At 31.4% G+C, this 7,036-nt stretch overlaps 1 non-coding gene across 1 annotated transcript; it reads right to left on the bottom strand.

Moving 5' to 3' along the window:
* Positions 1 to 994: 994 nt before the first annotated feature.
* Positions 995 to 1,067, bottom strand: TRNAA-UGC (transfer RNA alanine (anticodon UGC)). Its single transcript has one exon. It is a non-coding gene; the product is annotated as a tRNA-Ala (tRNA).
* Positions 1,068 to 7,036: the final 5,969 nt, after the last annotated feature.

Raw genomic sequence — 7,036 nt, 5'->3', positions numbered from 1 at the left:
TAAGTCTTATAGGAAGAAAGGACTTTGCTAGTCCTATGGAAACAAGTCTTTTTATTCAAATTCCTATTAACATTTATGTAGACACCATCCAACACGATTGTTATTTAAAAAAATTAAAATAATAATATAAAGTTTAAAATAATGAAGTTTCGTGACATCTCTGTGATATATTCCACTACAATTTTGGGTGATAATGTGAATTTCTGTCATTTAAAATGCATAAATAAATTCATCATACCAAAAAATCTATTGGGAACTTGAGTTGTGCAAATTATACAACTCAAACTTATGATTCCAACCATTCTTTCTTAGATCTTGAGCAAAATTGATTGAAAATGGTGAAAACATCGAATAGTTAGATTACACGTATAGGGCATAGTCAAAGTATTAGACATTTTTGTTTTTTCGTTGAAATTCGACAATACAAATTTGATCAAGATTGTGATTTTTTTCTGTTTAAAAATGCATCTTTGAATACATAAATAGATTCGACACCCTAAGAAACCATGGACACACAAATTGTGCCGATTTCATAACACAAACTTACAATTCCAACAATTCCTTGTTATAGATGAGACATAATTGTCCAAAAAATATGCCAAAAAGAAAAAAAAATGTCAAATAATTACACCCTATCTCTAAGAAAAAGCACAATCTATCTCTAAGAAAAAGCACAATCTAACCAGAAAAAGCACAATCTAACAATTATATAAAAAGCACAATCTAACCAGAAAAAGCACAATCTAACAATTATATGTTTTTACATTTTTGTAATTGAAAAACTTAGAAAATTGTTATAATTGTATCTTTGAATTTACCTCTAAAGAAGACTTTGACGTTTAAAATCAACAATATTTGTAATTTAATGGATGGAGCAGACGCGATACCATTGCGCCACGGATCCTCACAAATTCTTATATCATTTGTTATCTTTGAATTTACCTCTAAAGAAGACTTTGACGTTTAAAATCAACAACATTTGTAATTTAATGGATGGAGATGCGGGGTATCGAACCCCGTACCTCTCGCATGCAAAGCGAGCGCTCTACCGTTTGAGCTACATCCCCGACAGATTGTGCTCTAACCTCTTCCCTTTCAGTTACATCCCCAACTGGTTAGACTTTAACCTAATGAGCATTTTCTAAGGTTGCTAGCCATTTTTTGGTATATTCAGTTGTACATGAACATGCGAACACAATGGAAGGACATGTAATGCAAAAAGTGCGGATGATTTCATGAAGAAAAAAAACCATTTCAAAACATGTGAAATAATGTGGTTCGCGGGGAGGCGTAGGGGTTGAGCGGCGGGGTATTATATTGAAACCAACTCACTAGCTAGTTATTTATTTATTTATTATCAAACAAAATTGAAGAAAATTAAAATCAAGGGAATTTATTAATTATTCCAAGGAAATTCTATGTCGTTATGTAAAACCCGATTGTGAGCTTGCTTTGCATTACATGTGGCATTTAGTTTGTTCAGACACAGTTAAGAAAGAGAGGATATGAAGAGGATCCTCGCAAACAGAAAAGTGGAGGAGATGCAGCTCAGAGGCATTGTCGTCCCTCTAATGAAATTATCTTTACTGAAAAAGAGGGTATAATGTGATTAATATTGGTCGATTAGGGTTACGTTTTCTTTTTATAATTAATTAGTTTTCTCTTTATAATTAATTAATTAATTAAGAGTAGGTTTAATAGATTTTTTTAATTTTTTTAAATAATTTGCAGAATAATTTTATAATTATATTAATTAAATATGAAAATATAGACATATATTTATATATTACACCATTTGGTATTTGAGAATTGCTCAGTAAAAGATACAGGTTTTTGATATATCACATTTTTATTTTTGTTTTGCATGAAATTTAATGATATTTTTATTTAATGTTATTAGGCCATATTTTTTCATGGATTTCAAATTTTTTATTAGAATATAGCAAGAAAAGTTTTAAAAAATTTAGCTAGTGTTTAACTCATATTCTTTAAAATAAATATAGATTCAACACTATAACCCTTGAAACACTTAAAATACTAAACTTTGATTGCAGTTTTCTATTTATCTGACTAATTTTTTTATTAATTTTTAAATAAAATTATAAACTCTTTAAGCTATTTTATTTATTTATTATTTAATCTGATTGCCATAGTCAATCCACAAGCAGCCCTAGCCTAATAGAAAGTAGAGGCACATATAAAAGTAGCAGAAACTTGGTTCAATTATGTCCTCTTATACTTTATCTGCAAAGTTCATATAATGTGGCGGAGAAAAATCTAGTAGCCATCCTTATGGTATCACAAACAAGATCACAAAAATTCTTCATGCAACAATCTGGTGATAATGATGATAACACTTTATTTCTATATTATGCACTTTCATGCAGCGGGGATAGCTCAGTTGGGAGAGCGTCAGACTGAAGATCTGAAGGTCGCGTGTTTCGATCCATGCTCACCGCATCCAAGGCTCAATCATGAACCTGCTTTCCTCCTTAATTTTTCTTTCTTATTTATTCATTTTATACTTTTCCTTGGCTTGTTTATCACTTCGGTTCCATTTTTAAATAGCATATATTTATTTGTACTTTTATTTTATGAGCCTGTATTGATTCCTTTGTTACTAGAACATAACTATCTCACAATTGGCACGAGAATTATCCCCATTCCAGGTTTAGGATGAATGTTTCATATTTGTAAGGAGGATTCTCTCCCGGCCACATAATACTATATATCAGGGGAATTTTCTTCACAATATGAATTTTCTTCTCATTTTCATAGAGAGCGCCCTTCCTAAATTTTATATTATGCTTGTGTCGCATTCATTCACTTAAATTAACTAAGTATGTGCAGAAGTCCACTAGTATTTATAACTTTTGTGCGAATCCCTATATTGTTGGTACCACTTCGCCTTTGAAAACTAATCAACAATCAACTTAGGACACATCTGCTTCCATCGCATGGAGGCCATGTGAACGTCGTCACAATATTGGGGATCGTTGTGTGACATCAGTTTGACAATTGGGATGACACACACAAACTCAAAATCGATTTGTTTGTATTAATAAACAGGTATTCACAGAGGAACTCTCTCCTTGGCCTGATCTTTTGTATCAGTGACCTCTGTTTTCCTACCTACCCGTAGGCTTACAATCAAACCTCTAACTATCTAACTAGCTAACTATCTAACTTGACTAACTTTTTCTCTGCCTTTTTGGCTTACATTTATACAAAAGGATTCTATAACCCATTCCTAGCTTAGATCCATAAACTTCTTAATAAAATCCTAAAATCTCATCTTTATCCCTAAGGGTCCTCTTTAATCCACAAATCATGAAACCAACTCCTAATCTAATATGTACAACTGATTCTCAAATCTCTCTACTATCCTAAATCTCTCATGTTCTCCAACATTCGAGAACATTTACAAATATGCCTCACTATACTTAATTAGTTCCCAATTCTCACTAAAATCACTCAAAAGCCTAAGTAATTACATTAATTTTAACACCTAGGAAACCAATTTCCTTAAAACACAAGACCCCCCTATGTCTACTAAAGTACAATGATTCTTCTGAGCTCAATGATCCTACATCATATGTACATGTCTCTGATAAAAATAGGGTATATGGACTTGGGTCTCGAACTAAATAAGCTTCGTAAGATCGCTGTCACATGCCTGAGTGACATCCCATAGCTTAATAATATATAGATGATAAAGCAGGAGATTTCATCAAGTGTTTTATCAAGGAACTCCTCGCGTCACCAAAAAATAAGAGGATGGTCAAATTTTCATGTATCCTTTGATGTACAGAAAGAGTGGCACAAGAACCTTCAAAAACTTGTTATTGTGTAGGCGAAACACCATTCAAGATACAATTTCACTATGTCATTATTTTATTTACAGACCATATAGATACATATCCTTTGGATAAATGGTAAAATATATGCTAGAGTTATTACTTTGTTTAAATAATTTGTTATATTGAAAAAATAACACATTCACACTCGTTGTACCATGTCTTCATCTCAATTACTGGTGGGATGGTTACTAGGGGAAATATGTGGGATATAAACCTACAAAATTTGTGACATTACCCAAAAAAGTAGCTCCTCAACAACAATTGGCTCAACTATGCCTTGTGCCTGTTTGCCTAATCCTCTACTTTCATAGCCCATATTCATCATATTTGGACCTTATTCCTCTAGTGTGTCTTTCAAAAGCACCAAAACATTCATTTTGAGAGGAAATTGAAGATAAACCTGAATTGCATACCTCATGTTCATGCATATACTTGGTTAGAGTTTCCTTTGCAACATGGAGTTGGTTCTCAAAACAATTATACTATGTTGGAAACCTTGTTGACTAGTACAAAACATGGAAAGGAATCTATAAACTATGGTGGATATTTCACATAAATAGTTCATCATTACAAATTTGATAAAATATTGGAATATTTATTGTTATTTTTTATTTCGCTTTAGATTTTATATCCTTTATTTAATTTTTTGTGCTTAAATGAATATATTAGTTGAAATTCTAGAAATACACACATCATCCACAATAGATACTTTTTTCCCCCTGTGAAACCCTTACAAGAGAAAACTTAGCTCGAATGTGAGGTTGCTCTGCTCTCTTTTCTCAGGTATGGAAATAGGTAGGTACAAATGAGTACATGCACTCTATAGTGTTACCTTTTCTCCTACTAGCATCTAAGTATTTAACATAGCTTGATAGCCAACTAGGGTAAGGTTTTACTCCCTCCACGCTCAACTAGAGTTACAGGTTTGGACTCTATATAGTCTTCTTGAATGTACACATGTAGCTAGGCGCGTATGAATCAGTAACATGGGCTAATGTGCCATCCACTTGTACCATGATGGTAGCCAACATGGTATGTCAACTTGAAAGAGGAATAACTTTTGTATACAAACTTTGTTTGATGTGATTATTGCATCACTGAAAAGGTCATTGAGAATAGAAAAATGCCAAATGGTTTTGTGCAATGGATCGTTTTTACCACAAAAATCATCATTTAATTCCTAAAAAATGGTTCTTGAAGGTTTCATACCCTAATTCTCTAAAATGGGACCTATAATAAAAATGATGTTGCATGATGATTTGTCCAAGTTTATACACTTTGAAAGCATCAATATGGATGATAAATAGTATAATGATCCTATCCATCTTAAATAACTTTAGCCTAGGTAAAAACGAAATAGTGTTGGAGTGCACCAATATATTTCACATTTGTATTTGAAAGAAGATATTCCGTGGATGAGTTATTGTAACACATTTAATATAATGTATATATTTAATGTAAAACATCACATCGAAAATTGGTTATAAACTCGATTATATATATATATATATAGATATATATATATATATATATATATATATATATATATATATATATATATATATATAGATATATATATATATATATATATATATATACGGCTGAAAAGGAACAAGGGGAATCTGAGGAATTCAAATCACTAGAGGTTTCTCATCAAACCATCACTTTTTTGTTTATAGCATAATTAATTTTAAGAATGGGACTTCAAAGGATGTAAATTCATATGAGAAAGCACTCTAACTATTCGTAACAACTACATGAATTGTGAATAATATCTTTTTGTCCATCTCCCTTAACTAGGTAACACTTTGGCACAATGATGGACATACCCTATCTAATAAGAATCGGGTGTATCTCTTTTGTACTAGATACCAAAGGAACTCATCCTGAAACCAATCGTGGAATCAAAAAGATGTGTTATAAATTTATGTTGGAAGAGAAGCACAAAAGAAAACTCCCATTATATTTAAGTAGTAAGGACTAGCAAAACCAAAAGGATGATAGTAGATGGTGTCTCAAACTCCTATATTAGTCAAGGCATGTGAACCAAGGAAACTATGGATACTTATGTACAGTTAGAGTGGAGAAATACATAGAGTAAAAATTGCTTGAACCACATATTAGGAACACAGTTATATGACATTAAAATAACTCTTTTTTTTGGAAGTCAATAAATCTAGCAAAGAAAAGCAATGTAGAATAGACTTGAGTCTTGAGAAATTATATATTGGCAACAGAGTTGATTAATAAGGGTTCCTAGAGCCATAATGTTTTTCTTGGGATTTATGATATCCATGTAGTGTAGAGTCTCAAGGCCTCTTCCTCTAGAGCCACTTTCAAGCATGTTTATTGAGAAAACAACTCCAACAATGACTTGGCTAAAATGTCTATAGAATCACAAGAAGGATTTCTATATTGACAAAGCATCAAGGCATATGCCTTTCTCCTCCGTAACAAGCATATCCAAATATATATTTCTTTTTCTCATTTTCTCCCTATGTAGGATCATATCAATAATAATCCTTCAAATGATGTTTTATACGACATAAATTCAAAATGTTGATGGATAAATTCTTGGGCCATTAGAGGCCTTCTTTGTAATCATGATCACAAAAAGAATACCTTTTATGTTTCATCAAATATTAGTGATAAGACCTTTTTAATTTAGCTCATAATAGTATGGACATTCATCTCTTGAAATACAAAGTGTATTATTCATTATTTCAATAAATTCAACACCACCACTCCATCATACTGATGAAGATATAGATTATGATGAAATCATGTTTAATAATGTGTACAAATTGGTAAATGCACATAATTGTTATAACTAAAATATCACTTTTTATATGAACAATACATTGACAATGAAATTGTTTCCATATGTCACTTGAAAAATAGTGACCAGGTAGGTTTACAATTAAGATTTTTAGTAGAGAGTGTTTCGTTAAAAAATTAAACTATTCTCAAATTATGCATGTAAATAAAAGGGTATTCTGCACAAATATTCCAATGAAAATTTGATATAGGAAAAAAGAGATTATTGTTCATAATATTAGACATAGTACATAATGATACGAAAATACATCACGTCTACTTTTATATATCTACAAAATAATATTAATAAAAAAAAGGATTGAAGGGGGTATACAGATGAGGCCATATCCACTTCCTAT

Source organism: Pinus tabuliformis, chromosome 1_1 (assembly GCF_031772625.1).
Source record: "Pinus tabuliformis cultivar Carrire ecotype Pingquan chromosome 1_1, CPIR1, whole genome shotgun sequence".
In the NCBI taxonomy this organism is placed as follows: Eukaryota; Viridiplantae; Streptophyta; class Pinopsida; order Pinales; family Pinaceae; genus Pinus; species Pinus tabuliformis.
The sequence above is the reverse complement of the archived record's forward strand: the minus strand, read 5'-3'. Positions and strand labels throughout refer to the sequence as shown.